The sequence below is a fragment of the Coregonus clupeaformis genome, chromosome 5 (assembly GCF_020615455.1).
Source record: "Coregonus clupeaformis isolate EN_2021a chromosome 5, ASM2061545v1, whole genome shotgun sequence".
NCBI lineage: Eukaryota > Metazoa > Chordata > Actinopteri > Salmoniformes > Salmonidae > Coregonus > Coregonus clupeaformis.
Window position 1 is genome coordinate 46381822 of NC_059196.1, and position 22948 is coordinate 46404769.

Sequence of the window (22948 nt, forward strand, 5' to 3'; positions counted from 1 at the left end):
TGTGACAACAAACAAATGGGCTCAACAATTGAGGATGGGAGGTAAAAGATGACAGGTTTGTAATATCAGTTTCAATATTGTCGTTATTGTTTCTAACAGTTCTACAATTACCTAGAGTGCAGAGTAGCAAGAACAACACAGATGTATAACTATTGTTAATTTTCAGGACTCATTGAAAGTGAACTAAACATCCCAGAATGCTTTGAGCCATAAGTAGTATCATAAAGAGTTTAATGTGAATTGTCCCTTATCGTATTTTACACCACGCGCACGCACGCACACACACAATCCTTTGCATTGAGCAACAATATCTAGTCTGTTATTATTGTGGAAGAGAAGCAAAGTGTAAAACCACTGGAGTAGAGGAGATAAGATACTATATCATACACTGAGCAGTAAGTGAACTCCTTATTGTTAATATATGTAAATATCAAGTGGTGGTGTGTAGATTGAAAAAAAACACTCCCACAAATACAAAGAACTATCTCCTAAGCAAAATGTAACCAATGGGCGATGTCACAAAATATAGCTTCCTGTAGATGTCTGCAATCTTTGACAAATGTTTCGCAGATGTTTGGGAATGTTTCACAAATGTTTGTGGGAAGGTTTTCGGACAGCGTTGCATGCACTTGTTATATATACCATGCTTAAAAAATACCCTGATATATTTTAGGTCCTACGTATGAAATTGAACAGGTGAGGTGGGTAGAGATACCTGTAGATAACTCTCATTTTCACTGAGAACATTTTACTAGAAGCTACTTTAGCGGAGATTACTTTGTGGTGATCATTGATGCCAAATAATAATAATAATGGGATGCCAAGAAAGTGAAACAATCTAATTAATTGAAATTGGGGAATGAGATATTTTTGGAGCTAGTCTGTGTCAAAGTCCAGGCACTTTATTTTAGATTTTTACTTCCTTTCAATCTCACTTCCATACACATTGGTGACCGTCAACTAATATTAGCAACAACTTCCATACTTTAATTTCATTGCATGATAAACATTAACTTCCAGTTTTACATCAAGTGCCATGTCACAACAATAAATAACGAAAGGAAGAATTTGTCCAACCTAACCATGATACCCAGTTATAATTTTTCATCGTCCCAACAAGGATCCCTTTAAACAAAAGGAATGTATTGTATATCAGCTCTGGGGTGAAATTTCCCCTAAATTCAGATCTAGGATCAGCTTCCACGCCACCAATCCTAACCTTAACGATTAGTGGGGAAAATGCAAAACTGACCCAAGATCAGCATCTAGGGGCAACTTCACCCGACTACTACTTCTGTATATCACATTAGGGGCGGGGTCATCCTCCAATCCATGGAGATCTCAATCATAGTCCCTCCCTCCCACCTACATCACATGACCAATTCTCCTTCTCTTCTTCCTCTTCCCCATGGCCGACAGTAGAAAATAAACGTTTCTGGGGAAATACAGGGTTTCTCTTGTGAACTCCAGGGGGTCAGTGGAGGACAAGCTTAAAGGTCAGAGGTCATGAAGGAGGCTACAGAGGCACATGTCAGGGTGAACGGTTAGAGAGAGGTTCTGTATGGCACGGTGATGGATGGCGGGATTGAATTAGTGGATGAGTGCAAATCCACCCATTACTCCGTACTGAGGATGGTGTGTGTGTGTGTGTGTGCGCAAGTCTTCGTGTGTGCGAATCTGTGAATGTGAGTGTACGCATAAGTGTGTGTGTGTGTGTGTGTCTACTAAGTGTGCGAGGGCTACTGCAGGTAACGGTAGACTTTGAAGCAGTGGTTCCCAGAGTCAGCCACCACCACGTGGCCATCGGAGGTGAGGGCCAGGCCCTGGGGACCGTAGAGAGGGTCTGCCGATGTGTTGATGTAGGAGAGAAACGAACCACTGCCATCAAACACCTGCGCGAGAGAGAGGAGACAGAGGGGGGGTAGTGGTATTCCAAATTTAACTGACTACTCTAGATACAAATATAATAAATCTAACAAAATGATTTGATAATAAAATTATATTTTAAAGAGCATTCTAGAGGACAAGAAAAATGTTTTCATTTACAGTTTAGTTAACACCAAAACAATGTCTCCCACTTCCATGCTCTTTGGCCTCACCTGTATTCGGCTATTGCCCCAGTCTGCTACGATGATGTTGCCGTTGACGTCCACCGCCACCCCCGTAGGGGCGTTGAACTGGCCGTTCCCCTCCCCGTTGGAACCAAACTTCAGAAGAAACTCCCCCTCAGGGTTGAACACCTGCAGAAAGGTACACATCCTTTTTTCAGAAGGGTACACAATCCCTTTTTATATAAAGAAAAGGTACATATCATCATCATCATCATCATCATTTGGTTCGGTGGGTGCCATGTTGCCAAGAGGTCGCCTAGGCAGAGAGCTCCTGTACATTTTGTAAATATTTAATAATTACTACATGTTTTTTATTTGAATCTTTTTTCTTTATTTTTGGTTTTGAATAGCCAAATGTTTATAGATTAAATCTGGATTGCGTCTATTTGTTTCCTGCCCATGAATTCATTGCAAATCAGCCGTCTCATGATAACTAGCTAGCGATGCTACCACGTTAGTGTATTTCGATTTGAATACCCCCTGCCTATTTTTACAAATTATTTCTGCGGTCTCATGACCCAATGAGGAGGACTAATGCATGGCGAGCTGGCAGTGACGACTTCATCGCTCGGGAGGTTTCCTATGAGCGGCCTGTCATCATAATATCCTGAGTGAATGGAGACTGGGGAGCTCAAAAACAACATCTCGTTCTACACTACAAGACCAGAGAGTCAACGGCTATGGAGAAATCGCAGTCAGACGGCAGGGGGGACGAGGCGCCAGTGAGATGCTTTCAATGGAGAGTGACCTGTGCTGTCTGCCTGCCAGTCTCCGGAGGACCTACTCATCTCCCCACATTGACCTCCTTCCTCTGCTCAAGCAATGTGGTTCCATATTGACTGTCGCACCATCTGTTGGAGGCTTGAAACACTCAAAACTTTCAACACTGTCTGAAAATCATAGTGCAGACCTACTCTATCCTATAGCTGTTTTATTTTATTCACTGTTTGTTTTGCTTTGTAGCAATGTGTCGTTTGAATGTCATATGTTGAACAATGCTGGACACAATGTGGAATTGACCTTAACCAACTTTAGATTTTCTCCCCAAAATACTTTCCATCTCCAAGACAATGGGTCGTACAAATGGCTCGACACCTAGGGGTGAAACCATGTGACCTAGCAGGACTATAAAAGTACTGCTCCCCTATCTTTTACCCTCTTTACTCTGGACCTCCATCTCCAGCAGGCTGACCATAGGCCCTGGACCTTTGCCTTTAATGGCCAGAACTGGTAACTGATAACTTAGGGGAAAAGTATAGCCACCAGTACAGACATTGGGAAGGAAGTGCCCACACACTAAACAGGCTCAGAAGAAGACTTAGTCTCAGAAGAAAACATAAGACTTAAAAGAGCTAGTGTAGCCTGAACGGTACACTTAAGCTAACTGTCTTCAAGGAAAGAAGGAGAAGACAATTAGAGCACAGCCTCTGCAACTCAAGCAAGGAGCCAACAGAGAAGAGCGACAAGCATAAGGACAATTCAACAAGAAAGGACACGCAGCCATCTTCTTCCTTTGTTCTCCTCCATGCGGCCTGAATCAGCAAGAAGCCACAACAGACTTTGATCACAGACTGAGTATAACATAATTTAATGTTCAGGATCTCGAGGTCTTCACCTCGTCTTCCAATCTATTTCCTATCTTTTCATTATCATTCTCATTATGTATGTAAATATTTTGATTAGTGTTATTACATGTTGATTATATAAAGAAATGTTATTCTGGTAAAGAAGTCCAATTGATTCTCAAAATAATTCATTCCTTCAGATAAGCCAATAATTACTATTGTTAAAATGTTAGTCTTATATAGTTATTGCTATACTAACTCGTAAGCCAGGTCTTCTTAGAATACAATTTTTGTCCAATACTGGACTGGTGCTCCGTTAATCATCTCATATTAATAAGTGTACACACTATTTTACAGCTTTTTCAAGTGATTTGAGATTATTTTTGTAATGAAAAGCGCTATAGAAGTTGAATAAATTATTATTATTACTATTATTATTATTATTATTATTATTATTATATCCCTTTTTCAGAAAGGGTACACATCCTTAAAAAAAAAAGTTACACCATTCTTTTTTTCACAAGGGTACAAATAATTTGTAATTGGTGAGATGGTCTTACCTTCACAGAATGATTATGGAAGTCTGTAACAATTATCTCATTGTTATGGTTGACTGCTGCAAAGTGAGGACCTGGATCAAACAGAGAGATAGTACATGCATTTAACCCTGCCCCTATGGCAATGTAAACAACGAAACAAAGGAAAGTGGAGATGTCTTGCGGTGATGGCAGAGGCTTGAGGATTGTAATAGCCTACTCTGTACTACCGATGAGTAGTGAACTTTCTGGCGACGGGCTGCCGGGACATCACCCAAGTGGGTGCTACTTGTTTGTATGGAGGAATGGCTACAAAAGTCAAGCTGCTATGCTACGGACGGCTACGGACGGCTGCGGACGTCGGGGACATCGAGGTGCACTGTTAAACGGCTCCGGACCTGTCTGATCCTGACCCATATTCCTGTGACGCTGCCTTCCACCACTTAAGCCATTGTCTGATACTACCAAGACAAACTGCTTCAGCTCCCATGCTGACTTCCTGATTTACTGTTTTTGTTTCCTTGTTTAATTACTTTTATGTGCTGTGTACATAATTCAGCTTTAAGCTGCCATGTACCACAGCCTACATGTAAATGTAATAAAACTAATAAAGACAAATGGCTTGATTTAAAACAATGTATCATTTGATGTGATATGTTTATGAAAAGACCTGCCAAAACACGCCTGCCAAAACACATGTAGAAACTGATTCCACTGTATGTATTTTATTCTGTTAAACTGTAACCAAATATCATATTAAACAATGTAATCATAAATTCATTTTAAAATGAAGGAAAGGAAAGCTATAGGGAAGAGTGGGGTAAGTTGAGCCAAAGGGGTAAATTGAGCCACCCTTGTTTCTAGGAAACCATACACAAAATTAATAATTTGACCAAATATTTAAGAAGGGTCATCATTTCATGGAGTCTGTGAAGGAAGAAACCATATGGAAAAAGTGGTAAGCAAGTTAGGTCCCAATTTTCTATAAAAACATTTTGACAAAAACGCGATCGTAATTGTGTTGGATTGTGTTTGGGAAATAAAGAGACGTGGTTTTAAAAAGGTAATTGTAATATTTCATTCAGTACAGAAAATTGTAGGCGGCTTAACTTACCCTGTCCCGCAGCTCAACAAGTTGTGCCAAGAGACCACTTTTTTTGGACAAGCTATGTTTTCAAAACTGTAGTGTTTACATTAATTCTCGTTATTTCCAGGGATACACAACATCCCGAAATATAAACTACAGGTCAAAAGTTTTAGAACACTTAATCATTCAAGGGTTTTTCTTTAATTTGACTATTTTCTACATTGTAGAATAATAGTGAACACATCAAAACTATGAAATAACACATATGGAATCATGTAGTAACCCCAAAAAAGTGTTAAACAAATCAAAATATATTTGAGATTTGAGATTCTTCAAATAGCCACCCTTTGCCTTGATGACAGCTTTTCTACAATGTAGAAAATAGTACAAATAAAGAAAAACCCTTGAATGAGTAGGTGTTCTAAAACTTCTGACCGGTAGTGTATGTAGATATTTTTGTTAGAAAGAATACTATATTTCCCTTGACAGAGTGATGATGAATATAAAAAATGGCTCAATTTACCTCTCCCCTACTGGAGAGTCCTGCTGTACAAATGGTTGTTTTTGACAGGTTATTCGCTATTTATGTGTACGCTTAGGCCTACTGTGTTTTTTTAAATCTTTTAATTTTTTACTGTTTTCACATTTTATTTATTTGTTTATTTATTTACATGTAAATAGCCTGTGGGGAAAACAACCTGTGGTTACCTAGGTTACCCCATTGGCTCACAGCAAAAACGTCACCTTTTTCCAACAATTTTCTTGTTGTCTGCTTATTTTAGTCATTTACAAAACGATATGTAAGAAAAGTACAACATGTCTAAAGATTACTTTTCAACACTGCCTGCTCCTGAGTGCTCTCACTACTTAGACAAATGTAATATTGTAGGGCTTCCCTCATGATGGTTTTAATCATGTTTTGAGGCTATACAGTGTTTGTTTACGTTTACTTTGTTTACAAACATTGGAGTAAAACAAGCTATATTTTGGGTTCTATTGGGGTATGTCAGTTGAAGTAAGCTCATATTCTTCAAGAATGAATGGGTACATATAATTAATTTATAAGTCCAAAAGTGGATGTAGCAACTGCTGATTGCCCCTTTAAGATAAGGTTGGGCTAACTGAAAATTGAAACATTGAATTGAATGGAGAAACACACACACACACACACGACTGACAAAAGCAATGGGCTTCGACACAGTAGGAAGAGCATGCAGGATAAAATACAATAAAATGTTATAGCTCGAAAGGTCAAAGGTCACGGTCACGTCCTAAAGGTCACTCGCCTGGGGGAGTCCTCATTCCGCATGCAGGTGGTGGGAGCAAAAGAGTGGGAGCGGAGAGGGGAGTGCAACACCATTACCATTGAGTGTACCTGCAAACTGCCGGTCGCCGTTTCCGCGGTTACCAAACTTGGTGACCAGCTTGCCGTTGGGCTGAAAGATGAAGACGCAGCACGCCTTGTTGTCCACGATTATGACGTGGCCATTCCTGTCTACCGACACGCCTTTGGGGCCCATCAGCTTGCCCGAGCCAATCTTATTCTGGGGGGAGATAGAGGGACAGTCAGGAAGGACAGTGGATAATACCCCAGTATTTCTGTTGGGTATTTTATATAAAGAAATAACAAACAGGTTATCTCAAGTTAATGTTTCAATTCAGGCTAACGTCAAAGTCTGTGGCATGGGACCTTATTTTTCTGGTTCTGCTGGGTAGAAAAAGACTAATCAAGTCAGAAAGCATACCCACATTGAGTTATCCATTATCAGTGAGCATCAGCCATGCAAAGCATCACTTAGGATAAAGAAATTCTGACAGCAGCTATTAGTTGATATGACAGAACAGACTGGAATCCAAACTGAATAGCCCTCCATTTCAATATATTTTCACTTCAATGATGAAGTCTGGACCTGCTCCAACTGAGAGGCACTCGGGCCGACAATTGGGGCGGCTAGAAAGCAGCACAAACGATTTCAATGAAGGCAGGTCCAGACTGAGGATTCCGGATCCAGACTGAATCAGTAAAGTGGAACAGAGCGATATCTAGTGTGGATTCCAGGATAAATGACGGCATTGTATAAACGTTTAACTCACCTTGAACTTTCCATCGCTGGAGAAGATGCTAACCCACTTGTTGTCATAGTCGGCTATGATGATGTCACCGTTGGGGTGGACCGCCACTCCTGTGGGCCGCTGCAGTTGCCCTGGAGACCGTCCCCGCACCCCAAAGCGACTCTTGAACAGACCGTCGTTAGAGAAGATCTGCGAAAGAAACACAGGGCCGAATCACATGACTGAAGATGGTCTGATTGTCAAAATGCTTTGAAATATAAAAAACGTAATCAATGGATAGTCAGGGCTCTTTTTTTATTCAGTCCTTTAAGGAAATGATTTGAAAATCCTCTTTGATATGATAAATAAATGACACTTTTCAATTATTGAACTGGAATTGTTACTGTCCTGATGCCAATTTACAGTTGGTATCTTTGCCATATTTTCACATTTGCAAAAGCACCATGATATACAGCAAATCAATACAAAGCATCCGAGCAGTCAGAGCTCTTAACCGAGTCTTGTTTTCATCCAGTCTATATCAGAAGAATATTCTTCAGACAATCTCTTCAGACACACCTCAAAGAGCTCTGGTGAGAACTCACAGTCAAAAGATACCACTGTGACTAAGTCAAGGCAGAACGACTTCAGAGATATGAGCTAGACGCAGGGCTGTTCAATTCCAGTCCTGGAGGGCCAAAACACTTCTGTTTTTCATCCTCTCCTTCCATTCAGGGACTAATTCAGACCTGGGACACCAGGTGAGTGCGATTAACTACCAGGTAGAAAAAAAATGTTTTGGCTCTCCAGGTCCAGAATTGAACAGCGCTGAGCTAGATACCAACTACCACTCTTATGTAAATGTTTTAAATATTAGGATGAAAGAGTCTAACTACAGTAGAAAAGTATTTTATCATGCCTAACTTGTATTACATGAAATAACAAATTATGTGCTCACGCAAAAATAAATGTGTGCTGTGGTAAATAAATAAATAAATAAAAACATCTGGTATTCAAGCCATGTAAATCCACAGATCAACAAAGCAAATCTACAAAAACACAAGTGCTTGTATGTTCATTTGATTGAACATATTCTCAGCCCTTTTCAACTCAAATGCATTAAAGGGAGGATGGACAGCTGATGGTTGGTCTCCATGGAGATGACAAAGCTAATTATGTTCAATAGCGATGATGAGTCATTGTGCTCAGCCCACCAGCATCCCACAATTCCCTCTGCTATTTCCCTCAGGCCAAGAGAAGAAGAAGCATAATGTGCTTGTTGATCCTACCCTGAACAACTGGTATCATCGGAATATAAGACATTCTACTGTACAGTGTTAACCACTTCGAGAACTAGTGAAAAGTGTTATGTAAACGCAATCTATTATTGCAATCCATTATATGACTGCTAGTTACCTTTTGAAGCCAAATGTTTTTAGTGAGGTAGTTGGCCGAACTACATTTGTGTGACGAGTAACCTTGCCTTGAGACCTCTGTTAGCTCTAACAGTAATAGTAATGCCTGAGCATTAGCTCAACAGGCCTTGGTCAAAAGTAGTGCACTTAGAAATAGGGTGCTTTTTGGGATTCAGTCATGGTCTTAAGTCGCGTCAACGACATGGGTTTAATTAATGATCTATGATATATAGCTAGAGATGACATTCTCCAGTTCCCTTACCTGAACACACTGGTTATTGCTGTCTGCTATCAACACCTTGCCTACTGAGGAGGCAGCCACACCCTGTAGATTGGTGAATTCCCCTTTGTTTCTTCCCTTTGTACCTGGAAGGCAGGAAATAAACAAGCGTCAAATTCCCCCGTAATGCTTATTCATCATATGAGTGTAGATTAAGAGTTTATTAAGTGAAAACATTTTGACGAACTGTATTATTCTTACAATGGTCGTTCCGGAGTGACCTTTTTTCCAATTCCACCCATGTATAACTCTGACTAGTAACTCATAACATATTAGTGTTGTCATGATACTAGAATTTTGACTTCGATACCAATACTAGGTTTAGTATCATGATACTCAATACCATCAACGATACTCGACACCAAAATGATACCACAGCAAAAAAAGGTTATATTAGCCAAAGTCACAGAATGGCACTTGATCCAGACAGATAAACTCAGCTACTGCTCTGTTCAATCGTTTGGCATCTTTAGAGTTTTGTTTTTTTACATCAAAATGTTGAATCATAAATATCTATATTTGACTTTGTTTTTACCAATCTAACTACATAACATAAATGGTAACAATTTATTTGAATGGTAAATCTCTATTGATAAACTGGGTAAATAACAGTTTGGTCCCGTGTGGTTCAGTTGGTAGAGCATGGCGCTTGCAACGCCAGGGTTGTGGGTTCGATTCCCACGGGGGACCAGTACGAAAATGTATGCATTCACTGCTGTAAGTCGCTCTGGATAAAAGCATCTGTTAAATTACTAAAATGTAAATGTAGCTTAGGCCTATCACAATACAGGTGAATGCATATTCAATAGGAGACCGATTAAGTGAATGAATAAAGTTTTTGGTGGCAATCAGCTTTGAAATCAGCACATTTTGCGCTATAGTTTGCATATTAAATCACAAACAAAGTACTATGGTAGTAAAATGATGTTAGCTTCAGCTGTAAGCTAGCAAGGAAAGTGTAGCCAGTAGTGGGTTCGATCCCGGGACCACCCATACACAAAAATGTATGCACGCATGACTAAGTCGCTTTGGATAAAAGCGTCTGCTAAATGGCATATTATTATTATCAGATTAGTCCGAATATAAGACCGGCCTTTTTTCCCCTCGAAATAGGTCCAAAAAGTCGGGTCGTCTTATATTCCGGGGTCTAGTATTCAGAGCGCAGTTTCTCTTCTTCGGCGCTCCCTTTAAATGTCAATACACATTCGCGGGCACAGATGGCGCCAAAATTCCGTTCCGGACGGAGGGAAGAGGCGTCCTTAACAACCAGCCCGTTACCGGTGTTTAAAGATGGAGGTAAGACAGGCTGACCATTTAGAGACAAAGTGGCTCAAAAGTGGGCCAGGTCAATAAACAACAGCGGAGGAGCTTATGATGCCAATTTCAAAATAATGGTTGTCAATAAGGCAGAGTCATCTAACAACTGCCAAGCTGCCAAGAACATTCGGGGATTACTGAAGTGTAATGCAAGAAGATGGCGAGCAGAAAAACAACGTCTGATGCTAACAGTCAGCGAAAATCCTTCCGTGGTCCTCAAAGTGGTCGTTTCATTGAGGTTGACCGGAGGGTTTTGAAGATGTCAGGGAAAAAAGAAGTGAGGGAATGCCCATTACCAGAGCTGCTGTCATCCAGGTTAAGGCCCTGGAAATCGCCAGAGAGCTCAACATCACTGGATTTAAAGCCAGCCTCGGCTGGTGTCGTAGGATGATGCGGCGTAATGGACTGTCACTTAGACGGAGAACGAGTTTGGCCCAACGCGCCGTCAGACTTCGGAGAGAAGTCTACTGTGTGAATGGATCCTGCATGCATGGGATGCTTATTCCCTCACAGAGACATCATCGATGGCTTTAATGTTGCATCTCAAATGCATTGGACGGCAGCGAGGACGACGTGCTTTGGGAGGAGCCGGTGGAAGCGGAGCAGCTGGGGGAGCGATGACAGCGGGAGCGAACACAGCGGGGCAGAGGACGTGTGTGAGGGATAGAGACATCGGAGGAGAAGTTTGGCGAATTTTTGTTAAGTTTAGTTAAATGTGTGGCCTGTATTTTCTCTGTTATTTAAAAAAATGTTGCTTTATTATTGCTTGAATATTAATTTTGAATCATACTGTACATAGTTTGCCTTTGTGTTTTAATTCACTGTGTTTTTTAATATTGTTATTTGTAAAATAAAATGAAGTTCTTTGTTCGGCAAATCTAGTCTGCAAATCTGTTTTTTCTAAATGTTTGTGTTGAAAAACGGGGGGTCGTCTTATAATCAGGGTCGTCTTATATTCGGACCAATACGGTATTATTTTATTATTAAAGCTTGACGCTAACCGTATCTTCTTGCATTGTAAAGTGTTCTAGCCTGTTTGGACATTGTTTTGCGAACACTAATTAACAGTTTAAACATTTTCGACATGCCGTTTCGCATTATTCAAGTGTGTTAACTTCTGTGTGCAGAGTGGGGAGCTAACATGATGCAGTCCAGAATCCCTTTACAGGCTAGCAATGAGTAAGTGGAGCAGGTACGGTGCGCGCCTCACGCTATAAGGGGGACATCGCTGAGCTGATAGAGAGTTGATCTGTGAGACACATTTTGACAGAAGTACAGAAAGTAACCAAAATTCAAGTACCGAACCGATTTTCATGTTCTAGTATCGGAAAAGTACAGAAGTTTCGGTATACGTGCAACACTACAACATATAATTATGTATTAGGTGAACTATCCCTATACATTTGTTAGTTGAGCTTCCCGCTTTAAATCTGTTAAACACAATTTTAATGACCAGAAAACATGACATTTCTACCTTTAGATTTTGTGGCATAGAGAAAGTTTAGATATCGACAGGGGAGGTGGTATAAATAATACTCTGAGCAAAAGAGAATGTTTTTCGATTTTCACCCTCAGACATTATTTCCTAAAGTGGTCTTCATTGATGAAGTGCCTATGTGATGTTGTGTTATAAATGTGAACATGAATGAATGCCCCCATTTCAATTTACTCTGACATTTTTTCTTGTGCTGTACCTAATGATTAATGGAACTTGCTTGGTGGGTCGATGTCCTCATTGTGGTTTTACAGACGTGTTTATACGTTTATGTACATACTTTATTCGAATATTTATGAAATGCACATTGTTATATTTGGGCTAACAATTATTTTCCCTCGACTCAACCCCATTTGATGCATGGAACAGATGTGGGTGAAGCTATGTCTACATAAGGGTGCTAATAAAACAAAAGCTCTGACGAAGGCCTTGAGACCGTAATTGCATGCTTATTAAAGAGCAGTGATACTAGCTTAAGAGCAGTGTGCAGGTTTCTTCTTTTGTCTCATGTTCTAGTATTGAAAAAGTAATGTTTTGCATACTGTGCAACACTACAAAATATAATTATGTATTAGGTGAACTGTCCATTTTGTGTCTTAGATGAACTGTCCCTTTAAATGTGTTAGTTGAACCTTCCCTTTAAATCTGTTGAAACACCAATGATAAAGCGTAAACCATTACCGATCCTGAAAATTAGGTCATCTTCGATAAGGTTTCTCTTTTCCTCTTCCTGTGCTGTACATACTGGCTGGCCTCTTGTTGGCCTTCTGCTTGACGTGGCTACTCCCGCGACTTCAACCTCTTCTTAGCGCTCTCCGTCTGAACAGGCGACACATCCGCCCGACTTTGTCGCTAATCTTAAAGGGACTACCTTTAATATGCTGGTCGTACAGACATGGCAGCGACAGCGTCAAACTACCCTCTTCGGCGCCGTGTACAGATACTCGATGTCCCGTTCTTGTTGTCCAGTGTCTACGCACGTCGCCCCACTACCGTCCGGAGTGGCAATCTCCGCCGTGATGTTGGCTTTCCCCATCGCCTACACAGCTCACCATCCTTGTCCTTGTGGTGTGATGGTGACAGAGTGGGTGAGGCCCGCCACGCACTGCCTCAGGCCCTCGCTCGTGGCCACTGCCTCGGACGCCACGGCGTTCGTGGTAACTTATAGTACCCAGGTTGTGGATGGACTTCTTGAGTGCCCTCAGTCTCCACCAGAAAGTCCAGCTGGGTCGTTCTCCCCCGGGCTGGAGGGGGAGCTTTGCACGGCCAGCTCGCTGAGCCGCTCACTCATCTGCTTCTTGACCGAGCGGGACCTCGAAGCCTCGGTGGCGTGGCTCAGTGCCTGCTCGGTAAAGATGCAGCTACTGTTGATGCCATCTTGGCCTGGAGTAATGTGTCCAGCTGGGCTTGGAGCACCTGGGAGAAACACATTGTAGAGAGGGGAAAAGAGTGATGGGGCGCGGGATAGTAGAGAGGGGTGTAGAGAGGGTGTCAGGTGGGGTGTGAATGGAGATGCATGTGGCGCATGCATGTACGGGACTGTTAATGTAGACACAAACATCTGTGAGGCGCTGACACAACACACACACACGGCTTGCACACACACATATACAATCCCTGTCATTGCACGCACGGACACACGCACGACACACGTAACGCACACACACCGTCTGTCAATGTAAAAAAACACAAACATCTGTCAAACATCTGTTTGACTAACACATTCACCTAACAAATGTGCGCACACAAATACTATACAAATACAGTACAGTTGGGAGTGATTCGGACCCTTGAAGTCTTTTCCACTTTGTTACGTTACAGCCTTATTCTAAAAATGATTAAATAGTTGTTTTTCCCCCTCATCAATCTACACACAATACCCCATAATGACAAAAACATGTTTTTTTGGAAATGTTTGCAAATGTATAAAAAACAAAAACAGAAATATCCACATTTACATAAGTATTCAGACCCCTTTACTCAGTACTTTGTTGAAGCACCTTTGGCAGCGATTACAGCTGGGTATAAGACGCTACAAGCTTGGTACACCTGTTTCCTGGAGAGTTTCTCTCCCATTCTTCTCTGCAGATCCTCTCAATCTCTGTCAGCTTGGAAGGGGGAGTGTCGCTGCACAGTTATTTTTAAGGTCTCTCCAGAGACGTTGATCGGAGTTCAAGCCGGTCTCTGGCAGGCCACTCAAGGACATTGAGAGACTTGTCCCAAAGCCACTTCTGCGTTGTCTTGGCTGTGTGCTTAGGGTCGTTGTCCTGTTGGAAGGTGAACCTTCGCAGTTTGATCTGGTCCTGAGCGCTCTGGAACAGGTTTTCATCAAGGATCTCTCTTTGCTCCATTCATCTTTCCCCCGATCCGATAGTCTCCCAGTACCTGCCGAAGAAAAACAACCCCACAGCATGATGCTGCCACCACCAATGCGTCACCGTAGGGATGGTGCCAGGTTTCCTCCAGACGTGACGCTTGGCATTCAGGCCAAAGAGTTCAATCTCGGTTTCATCAGACCAGAGAATCTTGTTTCTCATGGTCTGAGAGTCCTTCAGGTTCCTTTTTTGGCAAACTCCAAAGCGGGCTGTCGTGGCTTTTACTGAGGAGTGGCTTCCGTCTGGCCATTCTACCATAAAGGCCTGATTGGTGGAGTGCTGCAGAATGGATTGTCCTTCTGGAAGGTTCTCCCATCTCCACAGAGGAACTCTGGAGCTCTGTCAGTGACCATCGGGTTCTTGGTCACCTCCTGACGGAGGCCCTTCTCCCCCAATTGCTCAGTTTGGCCAAGGGCGGCAGCTCTAGGAAGAGTCTTGGTGAGTACCAAACTTCTTCTCATTTGAGAATGATGGAGGCCACTGTGTTCTTGGGGACCTTCAATGCTGCCCAGTCATTTTTGGTACCCTTCCCAGATCTGTGCCTCGACACAATCCTGTCTCAGAGCTCTACGGACAATTCCTTTTCGACCTCATGGCTTGTTTTTGCTCTGACATGCACTGTCAACAGTGGGACCTTATATAGACAAGTGTAGTTCCTTTCCAAATCATTTCAATCATTTGAATTTACCACAAGTGGACTCCAATCAAGTTGGAAACACCTCAAGGATGATCAGTCAGAAACAGGATGTACCTGGGCTCAATTTCGAGTCTCATAGCAAAGGGTCTGAATACTTATGTAAATACGTTTTTATTTTTGCGAAAGATTTCTAAATCTGTTTACGCTTTGTCATTATGGGGTATGTGTGCAGATTGGATTTTTAGCCATTGAATCCATTTTGAAAATCATTGCAGACTAAGCTAAGTAGACTTTTAAACATCAACTGGGTATAGGCATACTGTAGCGTGTTGACTAACTGATCGTAGTTATCCACTTGTTACATCCAACACCACAGCACAAAATTGCTACAGGGCTGGGTCGAAACACTAGATACATGCACCTATGCACATACAGTCTCTCACACACACACACACACACTCACCTGCATCTGGCTATTACACTCCCTCCTCTTGACAACAAGAGCAGCCATTGAGCTATCAAAGTCCCCCAACCAAAACTAATTTCTCCCACCACTATCTACATCAACCCTTGCTTCCATACTGTATAAGACTCACCCTCTGAAAGCTAACACAAAAGATATTATATATATAGAAAGAGGACGCCCAACGGCAGGGAGATACAGTGCACACTCACGTAGTGCATTGCACTGTGGAAACCTACACCACTGTAACTAGAACCCCACTGTATCAACCCCTCTGCTTTCCAAAGACTTTACCCGCTCTCTTTGAAACATGAACAGCTCAGCACTTTTCAAAGCCTAAATAACCAACTAGATAGAGAGGTAGACACACAACACCAAAGCCTAGATATAGAAAGATAAAAAGTATGCACAGTCCACACCCTATAGAAAAGGGCAGACAGAGAAAAGTCCTCCCTTCCTTTGTGCAGCACTCTGTCTGCTCCCACTGCCAGTCCTACTGTGAATCATTCCCATGTGTGATGGTGTTCTGCTCCCCCTAAGGGAGGCGTTGGGGCGCTAGGCCAGCCTGTGGTGATTGGTACGCTGGGCTGGGTGGGGCGGCAGCCTCTGCCCTAGCAGTCTGTCTCTCCCCCTCCAGCCCTACCAATCCATGTTTTATTTAATAATTTATCAGAGAACTGCCTGATCCACAGCTGAGCCACTGGCACGCAAAGTAGAAACAGAGCCTCTGCGTGCTGTGTGGGATAGTAGAACTGAGGAATTTATTGCTATTTCTAATTGAGATTAAACAAACAAATCTCTTTTAGGGAGATAGATTTGTTTCTAGGAAGGCACATTGGAATCAGGAAAACGTTTCAGTTCTTCAGATTGGGAAAAGAATCTATTTTCAGTATTTTCTTGTTCACATCCTGAGTATAATGCCGTTCATTATTGGTTTTAAAACTATGCCCATGTTTAGAAATGTCTTTCCTTTATCTGTTAATCATATATCTATTTACTTTCATTGACCACCTGCCTCTAATTCCGTATCATATTGTCTGTGTGCACCAAACAGATTGATGAAACAATCAGAAACCCACAAGAAAAGGTTCTAAACGTCTCACTCAACCAAAATGTTGGGGGTTCTCACCTTCTGCTTGAGGCCGTGAAGTCCTCAGCTCCATGAGCAGGACACTCTTGCGGACGTTCAGGGTCTTCTGCAGCTCGTCGCCCGTGGTGTGGATGTCCCCCTCGATGGAGCTCTTCTGATTGGTCAGCTGCTGCAGGATCTCCGACAGCACCTGCAGGGTCGCGAGTCGATTTCAGGTAGCCTGAAGGAAGGGAGGGAGAGATCAGTCTTAGGTCAAAATTAGCTGACTGACTAAATCACTTTTAGAATGGAGCATTCTGTCCCTCAAACTAATGGGCCATCAGGGATAATGCTTAGTTGCCTCTGATACATATACATAGCCTAAGGTCCAAAATAGGTAGATGAAGGACTTTGAGTCTAATAGGAAAAATCATACACTAGTACAAATTGGGGAAGAACGTATCATGTATTCTGTGTACAAATACAACCAAAAGATCGCGCCATTAACCCACTTTCCCCAGGGTGTGTGTTGGGCCATTACCTTTTTTTTGACTGTGTCCAGTGTGCGATGGGATGTCATAATTATTATTAAAGTCGTTATTTTCTGGTTGTAATTTTGTTTCTCTGGTTGTAAAATAAGTTATATAACATGTCCCACAGGGGTATGTATTGGACCCTGCCCGGTTTTTGATGGCGTCAAGCTGGTCCTGCAGCGAGGCCTTGTGCTGTTCGACCACATCTTTGAGGGCACAGTGGGGTGCTCGGCGTGCTCGCGCTCGTCCTCCTGGCACATGGCTGTCTCAACCACGGCGGGCAGTAGAACTCCATCACCTAGGCACAAAGCAAGAGTTTTAAAGGTCAACGTCAAGAAATGGTAAGAGAATCCATTTTCTCTCTCCCTTTTCCTTCCCCCTGACATGATTGCAAATGCATACTGTGCAGGGTGTGCCGAAAGCACTAACCCAGTCCTTCTCAAATAGTGGCTTTTTTTTCAGAGGAGTAGGTTTTTTTTGCACCGAAGAAGAGCACACAGCACAGAGCAGGAGATATGAAGTGCACATACAAACCCTTAAGAGACACCATGGAAAAATATTTAACAGGGATGAAAAGAAAGGCGGAGAGAGACGGAGATAATGAGACAAACGTAAGTCTCCCGAAAGCTAAGACGAGGAAATATGAGGAGAAGCGTTTATGTAGCGCTTTGGCTTCACTGTGACTACGGTGGGAGACGAGGAAAGAACCGGTATGTTCTTCGGTGTCAAAAGATGTTGGTAGCGGACAGCATAGCCAAATAAATTAAGGCGTCACTTAAAGACATTACACCCCAATCACGCTGATAAGCCGCGAGTTTTTCTCGTAAACGTGCCACATATTGCAACAATCGTCCCGCTTTGTGAATAGCACTTCAGTAAACCACAGCACTGTTAGCATCTATAAGGTGGCTAAGTGCAAAAAATCCATAGCAGAGGAGCTGATACTGCCTGCAGCATTGAGCATGGTCTCTGTCATGCTGATGACGCAGAAGTGCTGCAAAAATAAAAACTATCCCTCTGTCCAATGACACTGTCGCCAGACGTATAAATGACATTGCCTAACGATCTTAAAGAAACAAATGGTAGATGAACTCAAAGACAAACGTTTTGCCTTACAGTTCGATGAAGCGACTGACAGCAACAAAAGACTGTTTGTTTATCATGTACGTTTTGACATGACAAACACCCAGTGTGAGGATCTACTTTTGTAAATATGTCGAAACAGAGCCGCAGCTGAAGAGCTATTCAAAATGCTGAACTGCTTCCTGACTGAGAATGGCCCAGTGGGAGAACTGCATTGGTGTTTGCAGTGATGGTGCACAGACCATGGCAGGGATGAGAAAAAGGACTTGGGGCACTCATCAAGAAGGCCTCACCCTAATGCTGAGTGGACACCTGTGTTATACACAGAAAAGCACTGGCATCAGGCACCTTTCCTCTGAATTAAGTGAGGTTATGACTGACATTGTAGGTGTAGTCAATTTTATAAAGCGACTAAAAACAAAGGAGTCTTCTCTGCTATCTGTGGAGGAGATTGGAGCTGAACATCAAGCTGTGCTGTTTCACAGTGAAGCAAGGTGGCTGTCACGAGGAAAGTCTTGTCCTGAGTTTTTGAGCTCAGAGACAGATAAGAATGTTTTCCGGAGCTGGAGCACAAGTATGACCTCGCAGAGAAATTTAGTGATGAGAACTTCCTGGCAAAGCTAGCCTACCTGAGTGATATATTTGGAAAGCTAAATGAACTACATCTACAGCTTCAAAGGAAAGAGTTAAACACCTCCCTCAGGTCACAGACAAGATCTTTCACTCAAAGCTTGCAATGTGCGGCAGGCGACTTGATGAAGGGGAAATACTGATTCATTCGAGAACCTGCATGAATTTGTTGACACTACTGACTATGATGCCACCTCAGTGATTCCATATATTAAGGACCATATTTCATCACTGATGGGATTCTTTAAAAAGTACTTCCCCTGAAAACAGTTCCCAATATGACTGGTGTAGAGAGATCCATTCAAGGCACCAGCTCCAACTGGTTTCAGCTCTGCAGAGGAGGACCAGTTCATTGATAATGACATCTGACTCCACATTGAGAATGAGGTTCACATCACAGACACTGAGTGAATTCTGGCTGAGTGTAGAGAGGCAGTATCCACTCTTAGGGGCAGAGGGCCATGGGCATTCTTCTTCCTTTTGCAACATCTTATCTTTGTGAGACTGGCTTCTCTGCTGTTGCTGCACTAAAGACCAAGTACAGGTCCCAGCTAAACATTGAGCAGGAGCTGGGTTGCAGTATCATGCTTCAAACCCCGCTTCAAAAAGCTGTGCACTGCAAAACGTGCTCATTGTAGCCATTAATCCTGACTTCCTCTTTTTTTTTTATCAGCACAAATTGTTTTATAGGTCAAAGTGTTTCATATATTGTGCTCCTGAGTTAATGTTGCTGATCAATTTGAATGTATTATTATTTATTGATTATATTTTATTTTTCAGTACCAAATGGTCAAAAAAATTGTCATTATTTTTTTAAATTTCAGGCAAATTGATGCACTTTAAGTATTTTCTGTTACAGACTAAAAAACAATGTTAATAAAGTTATTATTTGTTGTAAATTGATCTATATCTCTTTTTTCTTTTCTTTAATGTTAATAAGGATACAATGTTATGCAGAGGTGTACTTATAAGCAATTTTATAGACAAATTATACTATTTACAGTCGCTGCGGAGATTGGGGAGCGAAATGTTTACTTCTTCCTAGGGGGCGTAACAGAAAATAATTGAGAAGCACTGCACTAACCACATACTCCCAGAAAAAGTATGTACATGAGGGTACAAAATACTGTCGAAATCTAACATTTATTTCCTCTTAACTATATAAAAAAATACACCAAACAATTAATCTAAAATATTTTTTTACTCCAAAACATCACCCTGTAGTAAACCTCTGTATCAAGCTTTGAAGCAATTCATTACCCCCACTTAGGAGTGCAGTGCCAGTGTGGTAGTGCCCCTGTTCCAGTAGCCCATACAAATAAACGTTGCTATGGTGACGAGAGAGCGCGAAAGCGAAAGAGCGCAAGAGCTGTAAGAGAGTTGAATGTAACGGAATCTCCTGCTGAGGCATGTCTAGACTGTTAAATGACATCGATATCACCCCCGACCACCACTGTAATTTCAACAAGGTGACCTATCGGTAGAATCATTTACTCCCGCAGTAGCGTTATATGGACACTGATAGATGGAAATGATTAGCTGTATGTGTGTGTGCGCGAGAGAGTGTCTGTCGTTATAGCCTACATTTCCTACGTGGTTGGGGCAGGAGAGCGGTTGTCCCGTGGCCACAGAGTTGATGGTCTCCAACACGGCGTTCTCCTGGCTGCGGCTGTCGCTGGGGGGCCGCTGCAGCACGTCCATCAGGTTGGTGATGAAGAAGTTGCTCTGCAGCGCCGCCACGCCTTTCTCCGGCAGGATGGACGTCTGGCGGCACACGGGGCACGACAGCGTCAGGCTGTGGGCGGGGATGTAGTTCTGCAGGCACCTGGACAGGAGGGAGGAGGGTAGGAGGGTGGAGTTAAATGTCTGAGATGTGGATATACCTACTAGTGTTTCTAGACTATGTATATACCACCACAGCCCTAATACCTACAGGTATATGTATGTCTTCACAGAAAATACAGGCTACATGCCTGTCTCCAAAATGGCACCTATGGGCCCTGGTCAAAAGTAGTGCTCTAAATAAGGAATAGGTTGACATTTGGGATGCAACAGACATACATGTATTTATCATACTTCTATGTAATTATGACTCTAGTCTAGTATATATATTCTACTTGTCAGGAAAAAGGGGTTTTCATTACATTCTATGGCTTTACAGGACTAAAACACTACCAAAATCCTAAAATGTTGTAGTATGCACACATTGGGTTATTTCCACCATACACCAACAACACTGACTTATAATACCAGTGAGTGACTATAACACATTGTATGAAGGGGTGGGATTCACAGTCACACACTGCCTAGCCCTAGATAGCCTATGAATGTGTCCTGCAATACGTTTGGGTACCTGATATATGGCAGAAGTACATACATATATATTTTATTTTTAAGTTGCACAAAATATATAAAACAAGACTCACCCTCTCTCTTTAAACATGAACAGCTAGTTAGAATTAAACCAATCCAGTCATACACAATTTTCACAGAGACAGTAATTAATTAATTAATTAACTGTTTAATTCCCTGATTAATTAAGTTGTCAGATGGTCATCAGTCAACACTGTGAATTAAAATGGAAGAAAAACCTAACATGTCAATCAAGTTAAAGTTTTCTGCCCCTCAACCAGTGGTGGAAAAAGTACCCAATTGTCATACTTGAGTAAAAGTAAAGATAGCTTAATAGAAAATGACTCAAGTAAAACTGAAAGTCACCCAGTAAAATACTACTTGAGTAAAAGTTGAAAAGTATTTGGTTTTAAATATACTTAAGAATCAAAAGTTAATGTAATTGCTAAAATATACTTACGTATCAAAAGTAAAAGTATTAATCATTTCAAATTCCTTATATTAAGCAAACCAGACAGCACCATTTTCATGTTTAAAAAAAGAAAGTTTACTGATAGCCAGGGGCACACTCCAACACTTGTGTTTAGTGAGTCCGCCAGATCAGAGGCCGTATGGATGACCAGGGATGTTCTCTTAATACTGTAAGTGTGTGAATTGGACCATTTTCCTGTACTGCTAAGCATTCAAAATGTAAGGAGTACTTTTGGGTGTCAGGGAAAATGTATGGAGTAAAAAGTACATGATTTTCTTTAGGAATGTATTGAAGTAAAAGTAAAAGTAGTCAAAAATATAAATAGTAAAGTAAAGTACAGATACCGCAAAAAACTACTTAAGTAGTACTTTAAAGTATTTTTACTTAAGTACTTTACACCACTGCCCTCAACTAAATGAAATCTTTACCATTCTCATCAAAGTCACATTTTAGATTTACCACACAGTTGCCTGCATCATACTGAGTCCGAAATGAACAGAGAGAGATTAGACTGAAAGATGGAGGGACAGAGTGAGGAAAAAGAGGATGGGGAGAGACAATCAGAGACAAAGAGACAGAAGGAGAAAGAGAGAGAGAGAATGCGAAAGAGAACGATAGAGAGAGAAAATGAGCGAAAGAAAGCATCTTCGTACAACAGCATCATCAAATCTAATTGAGTAATGTCACGCTCTAGATGCTATACAGAACGCAGAGACAGGCACTGAGCTCTCCCTTCTTCTCTCAGGGACAAAGACAGCTAGTCTAGGAGGGTGACACGGACAGACCAAATGTAGTCACAGAAAATAAAGACTTTTTGTGAAGCTACAGTATTTAGTTTCTATATTCAGCGGAGTTCCCTGTCCATGACAAAAGGAAAGACACTTTTTTAAATCTTTAGTTGGGTCATCTTCAAATCTAAGGTTGCGTGATGAGCAAGCATGAGCAAGCATCACTTTCTATCACCCTTAATTGGCAGAATATTCACACGTTTGCCAACCGATAAATCTCACTCTCAAAGACAATCAAGCTCACGCACTCTCCCAAACTGGACATATAGAACAAAATGAGAGACAGGCAGGCAGGCAGGCAGGCAGGCAGGCAGCGCACACACACCTCTCACAGAAGGTATGGAGGCAGGGCAGCACTTTGGGGTTGTCGTAGCGGTCCAGGCATATGCTGCAGATCAGGAACTGCTTGTCGATCTGTCGCACCACAGGGCTGGGGATGCTACTGGATCCTTCACTGGCCATCCTAATACTGGTCATAAGTTCCCTCTTCCTCTCACCTGCACCCTACAGAGAGAGACAGAGAGAGGGGGGTTAGAGGGGTTCACACACATACGCACTGATGCCCATGTTAAGACTTTGGACATAGAGGGAAGTGGGTTTGGGAGGTATGCACACACATACAAAAAGTGTCCAAAATGTTGTTCGCATTTCCAACCAGTATGCATGCGCACACACACGGCCAAAGAGA

General features: G+C 42.0%; 1 pseudogene; it reads right to left on the reverse strand.

Moving 5' to 3' along the window:
- Positions 1-1503: 1503 nt before the first annotated feature.
- Positions 1504-22724, reverse strand: LOC123484398 (annotated as a pseudogene).
- Positions 22725-22948: the final 224 nt, after the last annotated feature.